This window comes from Phalacrocorax aristotelis, unplaced genomic scaffold (genome assembly GCF_949628215.1).
Source record: "Phalacrocorax aristotelis unplaced genomic scaffold, bGulAri2.1 scaffold_100, whole genome shotgun sequence".
Classification (NCBI taxonomy): domain Eukaryota; kingdom Metazoa; phylum Chordata; class Aves; order Suliformes; family Phalacrocoracidae; genus Phalacrocorax; species Phalacrocorax aristotelis.
The window spans coordinates 234,114-245,542 of record NW_027441241.1 but is presented as its reverse complement, the minus strand read 5'-3'; the positions used below and the strand labels follow the sequence as shown (position 1 = coordinate 245,542).

Below are 11,429 nucleotides of genomic sequence, written 5' to 3'. Positions count from 1 at the left end.
AAAGCGGACTCCACAATCTGTAAGATTGTGAAGTAGGTATGTTTATTCAGTGCTGGGCAGCACGGGGGGTAGTCCCACCAAAGTCATGCGCACCTGTGTGATAGTTTGTCTTCCATTTATATAGTAAAGCATTACAGATACATACAATTTCCCAATACGCCTATAGATATGCATGACCTTTCCCCACGTCGTATTAAAATTAGCCAAAAAAGTAGTTTCCATAAATCTTTCCCAACTGAGCTTGCGCAGTGCCTCCTCGTGGTGGTGATCGGGGGTAGTAAAGATGAAGGCTGCTGGCTCCTCTTCATCACCGCTAGTAACCTTTTGGTTTTGCGCAGACTCAGTTATCTCTTGACACTTGTCTAAACTACTGTTTTACCTGGTTCTTTAGACAATTTTCCATCCTTCTCAGGAATTTGTCCTTCGCAAGTGGATTCCAGGCCTCCTTGCTAATTATTTTACACAGTGGCTAGACAAGCGTTCCGCAACAATTAACTTTCAGCTGGATAAGCATTCAGAGATAGAACAGTTAACTTCTGGTTTTGCATCTTAAGAGCCCCTTCCCCCTTTCATAGCCCCCAGCCATTTTCTTGCTTTCCAGCTGCACAAATCCACCTGGAGTTGACTCTTCCAGTTTGCTTTGGTTCCACCACCCCCCACCACTGCAGACCCAGACTCAAAAGGTTTGGGGTTCTTTTGTGCCCTGGCAGCAGCTCCCACTCCGCATATGCGGCCCCATAGGGGAAAATCCCCATTTGGGGGAATCAGGCCCACACTGGGATAGGAAAAGGAGAAGGCGAGAGGGGCAGCATTTGAAAGCACATTTGTATCTTCAGTTGATGGGGGGAGTTGAGGGGCGTTGTCCAATTTATAAATCCTATGTATAAATAGGGTTTCTTTGCATTTTAAAAACCTTATATAGCATAGACATTTACACTTATGTGTGTACTTACACATCCATATGCTTATGGAATACATATATTTTACACATATCTATTTAGACTATTTACACTTACACAGAATAGCTATTTCCACATACCTGTTTAGACTTACATATCAATACATACATAGAACACCTATTTAGACTAGCTATCTGCTTACTTATACTTTTCTGACACTTGAATCTTTTTCAACTTCTCTATTTAGACATCTACTTAGACTATGTAATACACAGTAAGTGTAGATGCTCGCTCTAGTCAGACTTCCTTCTATTTTGAATTCCTTCATAAATCCTTTTTCTTCATTTTAAATGCCTTTATTTTTTATTTTAAATGTATGTAGACAGGCGAGTTACTTTTGTATTTTAAAATCCCGTATCTCAATGTAGAATTCTTTCTATCCTAAAATCCCTTTATACATCTATAAAGTAATAATACTTTTCAATATATATAAAATAAGAGGTTTTCTCTAATTCAGTGCCTCACACCCACGTTTGCTTCTTAAAATATTTTTCTTAATAGCCCCCTGAATTTTCTGGCATTTTTGGGCTACAACCCCCCTTTTTGAGGGGGGGGAACCCCTAGATGACCCACACACACTGACCTGCTCCTCTGATGCATTATCAGCTCCCCCATTGACACTGGGGTGCCCTGCATGACATCATCACCCGCCCAGGACTCCCCCTATTTTATTATAGTAAGGTTGGACTAGGTGATCCCTGAGGTCCCTTCCAACCTAAGAATCTGTGATTCAACCCCAAGAAGGGCACTAAACAAGGGAATCTGCTCCAACCTGCAGCTCATTAATAGTGTCATTTACAAAGGTACACACACCCACCCCACCCACCCCCCCAAAAAAGGGGAGCTCTGCTAATATCTAAAAGGTGGGGCAGCCCCCCCAGCCCCTGTCCGCAGGCTGGCGGCCACCCCACAGCGGAGCGGGAGCGTGCCAGAGGACAGTGTCACATCTCTCTCAGGCTCTGCTCGGCCATGCTCCCCCTCTGTTACCGCTCTGGGACGGGCTCCCTGGGGCAACAAACAGCCCCGGTCCCTGGGGGCCCCGACTCTCCCCTCCAGGCAGCCCTTGCGGCCGCACCTGCGGGGCACCTGCTGGAGACAGAGCCGGGAGCCTCCAGGCAGAGGGATGGCCCCTTACCTTCACCACGCTTAACGACCAGCAGGCAAACCCGGGCCGGGGGGCATCTCTTGAGCATCACGAGACACTTAGAAGACATCTGAAAAACAGAAATCCCAAACTATATTTCAGCACGTTAAGAAAATAGCACAGAAGAAAATGGAGGAGCTCAGTCAGCCTAAGGGATAGGAAGGAAATTGAGCCGCAGCAAGATCCTAGGCAAACAGGTCATCTCAAAACACAACACATCCTTTAAAAGCTAGAGTGATTGGAACACTTGAAAACAGTATTAAGACTAACCGATACCATTTTGAACAGATTCTTCGTGTAACACTGAACGCTCTGGCTGCTGCTGGAAAACGTCTCATCCCTTCCTTACGGCACCGCTGCGGGGAGATAACCCCGTGAGGCTGCGGGGCAAAGCTGTACCGGAACCTCCGCTTACAGATCCACCGCAGCAGCTACAGCCCTCGCCCTGCCGCCGCACGTCTTGCTGCCTGGCTCCACGAAGCCTGAAGTGAAGCGTCAAACTTGAAAGAGTAACGTAAAAAATTAAGAATAAGTCTCAGTAATTCACTTTGTGCTGAGAAGGCGGGCGCGTGTTTACGCACATCCAATATGAGCGTCTAGGCTATAAAAGCTTTCCATTTTCCTTCTGCGTTCATTTAACTCGCACAGCCGTTCACGCCCGCCATAAGATTATCTATCTCCAAAATACACAGCAGCAACGTGACTGGGGGGTTTTGGCGTGTTACGGAGTCGGGAGGGACGTCCGCCCGGCTGCCCCGCCCAAGAGGTGCTGCTGAACTGCCAGGGAAACGCGCGTCGAAAGCGAGACTGAAATAAAATACTTAAGAGCGCTCCCTCAAAATACCGGCAGGAAACACCCCCGCCCCCCACCATTCAGTCGCCCCTCATTAAATATTCACAACAAATACCTACCTGCTTAAGTACACCTAACAAATCGTACCCTACATCTGCTTGGCAGTTACAGCTGAAAGAGCGCAAGTCACGTCGTAAATCAGACACTGTTAGCTTTTTTTAAACTTTCATTTATGACAGAAGAATCGGTGCGTGAAGAGATCCCCGATACAGTTTTACTTTTTTGGGGGAAAAAAAATACCACAACAAAAAAAACACGCAAATCAAATCCCCAGTGTTGCAATACACGGGGCTACCAAGAAGGACCGGCAGACCTGCTAATGCGTTCGGCTGTACCGAAGCATGCAGGGGAACCGTATTTTTATGGTATCTCGACTGTTACAACTGGGAACCCAAGCACTACCAATGCCATCAACATCTGGAGTATGTGCTGTGCTTGGATCTCCGCAAGGACCATTGATTTTTTTATCTTAAAAAAAAAAAGCAATACTTTGCAAGTCTTGTGCTGATGAGTTCTACTGACAAAGACATTGTCTCTGAGATGCACTCTGATGGCAAGTTCATAGAATGCAACCTCACTGAATAAGAAATATCTCAATTTTATAAAATCTCTTCCTAACAAAAGTCACACTGCGGGGCTTTCAGATGGGCCAGATTATGAATCCTTTCACAACAAGAAACACACCAGCTAACCAGGATATTCTCGCAGTGGCCAGGTGCCTCTTCGTCACGTGGAAAAAAAAATAAAAAAAAAAAACAAAAAAAAAAAAAAAAAAAAAAACAAAAAAACACCAGGGCCAGCAATAAGTATCACACAGGTCAACACAGATCTCTACCAGAGCACCCCCTCATCAAAACGAACATGCCCATCGGCTCACCTGCTCTGCACAGATTCCAGCATCACACCCCGCTTCCGTCATCGCTTGTGGCACCAAATGTATGAACACACAGTAAACTACCGTTACGCTCGTGAGAAATCACCGCCCCGTGACTTCCTCATTACTACCCAGCTCACTTCTAATGCTCATACGCCGTTCCAAAGACGGCCCACGTGTTACCTACAAAACTGAAGAGCTCGACGACGGACCACAGCATTCTCTGGTCTTAGATGCTGGCCACTGCCCCACCTTCTCAGACCTCTCATAGGCATGCGGCAGCACCGCTCCGAGCCTGCCAGCGGCACCTGCAAAAAGCCAAGCGAAAAGGCACCTCCTGAGATGCTGCCCGATGCCACAGCCTGCCCGCACCGATCCCCGTCTCGCACCCCTTTCCCTCGACAGCCTCCCACCCAGCCTACGTCACTTCCAGGTGCCATGTTCAGCTCGCCCGCCGTCCGTAACACCCGAACAACGCGCGTTGCTTATAACTTCCCCAGCAACACAACACCTCAGAAGAGCTGCTACTTCAGCCCACCAATCACCACTCGCCTTGCTCGACTTGCCTCCTTTGCTCATTGCTACGCTACTTCAAACCCGAAACAAAAGACAAACGCAAGGAGCAACGGAGTCATAGAGCCATCGGTCACATCTTCCCTCTATATACACCACGCACCGACTCACCCGCTTACATCGGTCCCCTCAGTTCCCCTCCGTCGCCCTGCACGACTCGTCCCTCGGCATCTCCAAAACCAATACCAAACAAGTCGCCTGGTTGCACAGCAGTACCTTAACGGGTCCTGAAGACCGACTATAACCTGCCATTAAAAACAAACATATGACATCAAACATGAAGCCCTACGCACGTACAAGCTTGAACACCCTGCAGAGGTAATCTGCTCAGCTGAACTCTAGCTGCCTCTCCCAGATAGCTACGGTCACGGCCTCCGAGCCCACAAAACGGTCCTCGCCCGCTGAGGAGGGCCACTCAATCTGAGATGACGGTACGACCTTTTCCCCCAACAGCCTTGGCACAGCAACAGATGAACCCTAACCTCTCATCGCTGTGCCACCTACCCGACTCTACACGGCCAACAAGGCGGTCCGAGACAAACTCAAACATACACACCAATGCTATGAGAAACACTACAAACTGCGCGCCTCCGAGACGAGAGAACGCTCTCGGCAAACACAGAGACAACTGGACGGAAGAGCTCGTCCAGCAACAAGACCTGCAGAACCCTGACAGTGACGCAAGGAGGCCCTAACGCGATCCAAAAAGATTAGAAGAGCGTCAGGGCCCGTGACAAGAAGTTCCTCTCAAAACTGAGAGGGAGGAGGCACAAGAAGCCCAGCTACAAGACCTAAGAATGTAAGGATGCAGGGAAGAAATCACGCTCAAAACAGACAGCGACAGAGCAGAGCTGTTCACGCATCTGGGAACGACACCGCAGACGACAACTGCCCAGAAACTCCTCAAACATCAGAGCGATCCACGCTTTAAACTGTAACGCAAAAAGAAGCACCCGATGGGCGCCGGCCCCACAATTAGAACCTTGCCAGCCCCTAGGGATAGCGCTGTGCTCCTGAGAGCAAAGAGAACAAAGTCACCAGCCCCATGCGCCCCCTCACTGCGACCCAGCTCGCCTGAAATGCTCCTCAAATAGCCTTCAGTCGCATCTTCCCTTTAATCCTGCACACGGACCCGCCACCTTAGTGTGCTCTACTCAGCTCTGCTCCGTCACCCTGCACAGCTCCATCTTCATCCTCTGCAAGAACAGCATGATAGAACAAGTCACCTGGACGCACAGCAACAGCTTAACCATTCCACAGGTCTTGCTTCCACGTAGGAATACCATCTAGAGCCCAACTACTGCATGCCATTAAAGGAAATACCTTCAATCAAATGCTAAGCCCCACGCACGTACAAGCTTGAACAGCTGAGAGGTGCCCTCTGCTCAGCTAGCACTCTAGCTGCCTCTCCCAGACAGCTACGGTCATCCCCTCGGCACCCACAAAACACCCCGGAAATTACCGTCCTCGCCCGCTGCCAACGGCCACTCGCTCCGACGAGGGTTGTACGGGCGTTGCCAAAACAGTCTACGCATATTAACATTAACCATATACTCTTATTGCTATTCTTTCCCCCGCTCTACCATTGCTACACCCCCAGGCGGAGCAGCTCTGACACAGGCATCGACGTGCACGGACCGACACCGCTCACAAATACTACAAGCGACGCGATCGAGGCACCTAAGAAAACTCTCACCGAGACGACGGACTTCCGGCCCAGAGATGCCACCGGGCGAGAAGATCTATACGGCAGCGAGGAAGAAGCTATAGCATCCGCAGAGAAGTCACGTACCATCATCACCTGCGATGAAACCATATACCCACAACTAGGACGATGCACGAGCGACAAGCCACTCTTAAAGACCTCAGAACGTACAGGTGCAGGGAACAGGTCCCAGAAAAGGGCCCTGCGTATTCAGACTGCTCTTCAGCAGCAGTACTGAGGCCGCCTTAATCACCGCCGCAAAAAGATGACCTTCTATAAAGGTCTAATATTTCAGACACAAGACAAATCTATGCAGTAGACTTAAAATGCGAGAAAGGAAGCTCTCGGTTACCATTATGCCGATGAGCCAGGGCTTGCAAAACCCTCAATATTGCTACCTAGGTGCCTGCTCAGCACGGAGAACAACAGACACATCGAGACCCAAGTACAGTAAGGAACAGACTACAAAATCCACACAACAGCACAAGCACAGGCAGGAACTCCCCTGCCTGGCAGATGCTTCTGTTTTGCAGAAAGGACACCACAACCTCTCTCGGCCCAAACGTGTCCGGTCTCTGAACGGTACCCTCCACTGATTTTACAACCCTTGCCTGCCCCACCTGCGCTTCCCCCAACCGACCGGCCACCTGCACAAAGACAGCATCGGCCCCTCAGCTTCCCTTCCAAATCCGGGGGCTCAAAAGCCATCCTTTAAGAAGGCCACACAGGCTATGTAGGATGGGGCTGTGGTCACACGGATACTCTTCATCTCCAAATGTGCGGTGCCATCACTCAGCGTCACACCACTCAACGCCGGCCACTTCCGCAACAACAGCCTCCTCGGAAGCGCCGTGAACTTCCGCTCCCCCACGCTCTAATGAGGCTGGATGTCGTGGCCGCCGCCACCTACGGTGCCTACAGAACCAGAGAGACAAGGTGACCGCTGCGCCTGGAAGCGGCCGCCCGCTCACAAACAATTCCACACCTCAAAAATAACAGCTGCTACGGTTTCCTGTTCATCGCTCACCTTGCCCGATGAGCTCGGGGCAGACATCCCGCTTTGCATATAGTTTTGTGAGTCCCTTCATTAACTAGTCACATAGGTGCTCGCACTGCACGACCCCTCCGTTGTCACGTGCTGACCTACCTTCTCACGATGCTCTGTTCGCCCCCTCCCTCCCGTGTCCGGCTCCCTACCGCGCATCTCCACCAACAGCCACATTCCAGACTCATCCTTTCCCCTACCGTGCCAACACGGCTCCGCTCACCTCCCAGTCCGTGCCTCCCGGGTCAGTGGCCGCGTCAGGCGCCTGCTCACGTACTCGGTCCGTCCCCGATGGCTGGGGAACCGTCACCTTCAATGCTGGGCCCACTTCTGGGGAAATACGGAGAGGCACACAGATATTAGACACTGCTTTCCAAAAGCAAGAGCTCACCACGCAAAACAAACAAATCCTTTTGACTGACTTGTTCGGCAACACAGAGACCCCAAAGGCAGAAATCCCAGACGAGTGACCTCACAGCCCGCCCCGTCACAGCACACGACGCCATCTGCTCGCCTTTGCTGTCACGCCTCACTCAATTGTCCTGCTTAACCCTAGACCTATTACTTGAACTGCAAGAAAAAGTCAAACCACGCAACACACAAAAATTACAGTTCGTGTCAGATGACTCAAGCACAGGCGGACACCGATAGGGCAAATGCCAAAAGCAATAGGGGAAGCAAACGGGCGTGGCTGGTGTAGTGACACACACTCCCTTTGTAGGTAACTCACTCCTGAGCGACTCCGTGAACAGCCGCGTGGAGAACCTCTCGGCAGACAGCACGCTCGAGTGGCCGCGCTGACACATACGGGGAAGGAGACTGGGCTACCGGAGGCTGCTTGCACACAGAACACGACCATTAGCTAACACTTAAACACCCCTTTCCCAACCATCCCCCGGTACCAAGACTTCAAAAACCCCTCCTCTCCTCCTGAACTGTTAGGGAAGGAACCTCACTCCTTCCCGACAGCTCCTGCCCTGTATTTGCACCCCTAAAGCCCCTCTGTCAGCCGCTCCTCGGGAGCTGCCCTTCCCACCTCTGCCCCGCGTTCTGCGAGCACCTCCCACCTTCCGGCTTCCCGCAGACTCCGTGCTCTCTACAGGCCCACAAAATAACAGAAGCCCTGATGCTTATAATCTACAAGGGACCTGCCGCAAGCTGCAAAGGTTCTCGGGACAACGTGGTACTCTGCGGGCGATCGGGAAAGGCGACGAGCAGTTCCGTAACCCGACACACACTATGCATTACGCCCCTGCTGCTTTCTGAAGGAAGGCTAGAGCTCCATATACAGACACGTACAACACGCTCACCCTAACCCCTACCGCAGCATCTCACCATCAGTCCTATTGAGAGATAACGTCAACAACTTGCACAACACACAGGCAAAACCGGTGGAAAAAATATAAGCTTCTATCTTTGGTCAAGTCATAAAATTCCGGGAAAACAAAACAACCAAACAAAAAAACCTACCACACACACAAAAGAACAACAAACTACAAACAAAAAAACCCAGACAAAACCATAACACCCCCACAAAACCAAATAATCCAAAACAATCTATCAGACCATCTTGCTACCCCTGAACACCCAACACAAACTTACTGACCCAAGGGAAAACAAAAGCTCGTACAAGTGTACTTTCTAATATATATCTGCTGCTCAACTTTGACTGCTCCTTAATCTCTTACCTCAGCCAGAAACCTCCCCATCTCTGAATGTCAAAACACACCTACCCAAAGAGCTTAGACAGCTCAAAACCTGCAACCAACTCAAGGAACAGTACCAGAGAAGCCCAGGAGCAGAATGAGCCTCCTGAAAAAAGGCTGGGGCTCATCTACCCCAGCGGAATGGCAAAGCAGAACGAAATCTTTTAAGAACCCCTTCTCAAAAAATATCTCTGGTTATAAAGTAAATCATTTATTGTAAAGCCATCAACCATTCGGAGTCACCTCAACGCTCTCTCTCGCTCAGTCCCTTAACAGAACTAGATCAGTCTCAAAGGACAAAAAACACGAAAAGAAACGTGGAAATACACAAGCGTATCGGGAACCGTATGAAGCAGCTAAATTAACACCTCAGTAGCTGGGGCAAAACTAAATTGTAAAGGACAACAAAAAAACACCCCAGGAGACGCATCGATAAAAACAGATGAAGGCTCTCTCTTCTCGCAGAAGCTCAAGAAGAGACCTGAGCCAACGGTACACAGCTCTGGGGTATCGGATACCGAAAAGAAACATACTCGAGACAGAAAACAGACTGCTGTGGAGCACAAAGGTGGCTTTGGCAAAGGTTCTGCCGGGACAAGAGTCACAGTTACAGGGAACGGACAGCGGCCGGCAGGGGAAACGCCGTCGGCGTGGAGGGGCCAGCGGGGGAAATGCCGCCCTCAGCTAACGCTGCGCTATCAAGCCTTAAGCGAAAACTGCAGAGTAGTTACAGGAGACGGGCATAAGATGGATGCTGAATATCACTTGATGGTCACAAAATCTCATGGGGATGGGCACCACGTAGCCTCACGGACACCCCTTAGACCCAAACGCTTAACGAAAGACGCTTCTTGCCAAAACACAAGCTCGACGAGGAAAAGCCAAAGCTGATGCGGGGGCAACTACTAAAATCTCAGTACGTGAGCAGGCATTACTTAAGATGGTGCGGTGGTTCTGCTGGGTCCGTCCAACCTGAGCAACGGGTTCTAACGCCTGTCCAGCAGCGTCCATGATCTCTCTCACGGCCTCCCACATCAGAAACCTCCCCTGCCCAGGACCGCGTTTTGCATGTCCCACCCCTCCCCATCCCCGCAATGAAAATCAAACACAACAAATACGCACTCTACTTCATCTTCTTGGCCTCCAAAAGAAGCTTCCTTCCACTGCTGAGCGTCGACACCGACATCCTCATGCTGTTCCTCAAAAGCAGGCTGGCCCTCGGGTGCCCGTACTGCCAAAGGAAGAGAAAATGATTATGCTCTTATAATGAGCTCCATCATCCTCTCCTTCTTCAGGAAATCGAATCCCGATCACTACATACCAGAAGTTTGTGCAGGAGATGTCCGAGGCCAGCCCCGTAAATGAAGCACTCTGTGACCCTGCTTTCTCTTTTGGCCACAGCACCCGCCACCGGGGAGCCCCAAACCCCTTTGTGACTCCCTAGGAAAACCAGATACAACTAGTTCAAAACATCTGGCAGGAGAGAGATGACCGACAAACACGTATAGCCCACCTCAAACCAGCTAGAGAGCTGACTTCCTCCCCCACTAAACTCTCGTCTTCGACAAATACACCAAACAGAACAATGTTTACGCTGAACAGAACAAAACCCTTACCCCTCTGACACTCTGAAAAGGATTTGTGCACCCACAAAATATATATATTCATGCTATCGACCCACGTGCCACACTTCCTCAGGGTCAGCCCCGCAAAGACAGGAGAACACCCGATGCTCTCTCCACAGATACCCCGATACTCCGCTCCCTTCTTCGCCGCTCCTGTCACGGGAAAATGCTGGGAATAAAAAAAGGTTCAGAGAAGCAAAACAATAAACAATAGGGAGAGGGACCAGTGCAAAGGAATAGAGAGAGGAAGAGACGAACAGGAAGGACAGACAACCCCATCCTGAGCACAGCCTCTGGGAGAGGGAAAGAGGAAACAGCAACCGTTATCACCGCAGATCGACTCAGACCAAAGCCTCTCCTTCCGCAGGGGCTTCTGGACACACTGCTCCTTCCCTGCGCTACTGCCAAGGGCCCCTGCACTGAGGGGGAATCCACTGCAGGCAGAGAGAGGCGGAGAAAGGAAAAGTAGCCACAGGCTACAGGAAAGAGAGAGGGAGGACTGAAAAGACGGGGAGGCAGGGAGCCACTCAGAGCGAGACGGAGAAAGAAGGTGCGGGGGGGGTGCAAAAAAAAAATAATTTTGCAGCAGGTAAGGAAAGAGAGGGGGCCGGGGGAGAGACAGGGAGGGCCCAGGACGTACAAGAGAGGCAACGGGGCCCCACTGGCCCAGGACTCACCGCGACTCTCGCTCTCAGCGCTGCTGGCACAATTTAGCCGTTCACATGCTTCTTTCCCCTCCTCTCCTCCCTGCCTCTTCTGCAGCTCCAGACTCTAGGCCGACCTCCACCTGAAGAGAACACGGGGGTGTCTTACAGCTCTTACGAGATGAGGCTTCCTAGGCACGTAGCCTAGCTCGCTCGTGCACTACACGCCCGTACCGAACTGCGGGTTCCAACTGTGGGAAGAAGGGGGAGTCCTTGGGGGCTACGGCATTTCTCTTCCTAA

At 50.8% G+C, this 11,429-nt stretch overlaps 1 long non-coding RNA gene across 2 annotated transcripts; it reads right to left on the bottom strand.

Moving 5' to 3' along the window:
• Nucleotides 1-1,833: 1,833 nt before the first annotated feature.
• LOC142051164 (uncharacterized) lies at nucleotides 1,834-10,796 on the bottom strand. 2 transcript variants are annotated; one of them, XR_012658328.1, is made up of 5 exons: nucleotides 10,181-10,796; nucleotides 9,987-10,090; nucleotides 4,014-4,138; nucleotides 2,374-2,603; nucleotides 1,834-2,173 (listed from the first exon to the last, which is right to left on the bottom strand). It is a non-coding gene; the product is annotated as an uncharacterized LOC142051164 (long non-coding RNA). The 2 variants fall into 2 exon arrangements; XR_012658327.1 differs by lacking the exon at nucleotides 2,374-2,603 and having other exon boundaries at nucleotides 9,987-10,796.
• Between the last annotated feature and the right edge of the window lie 633 nt (nucleotides 10,797-11,429).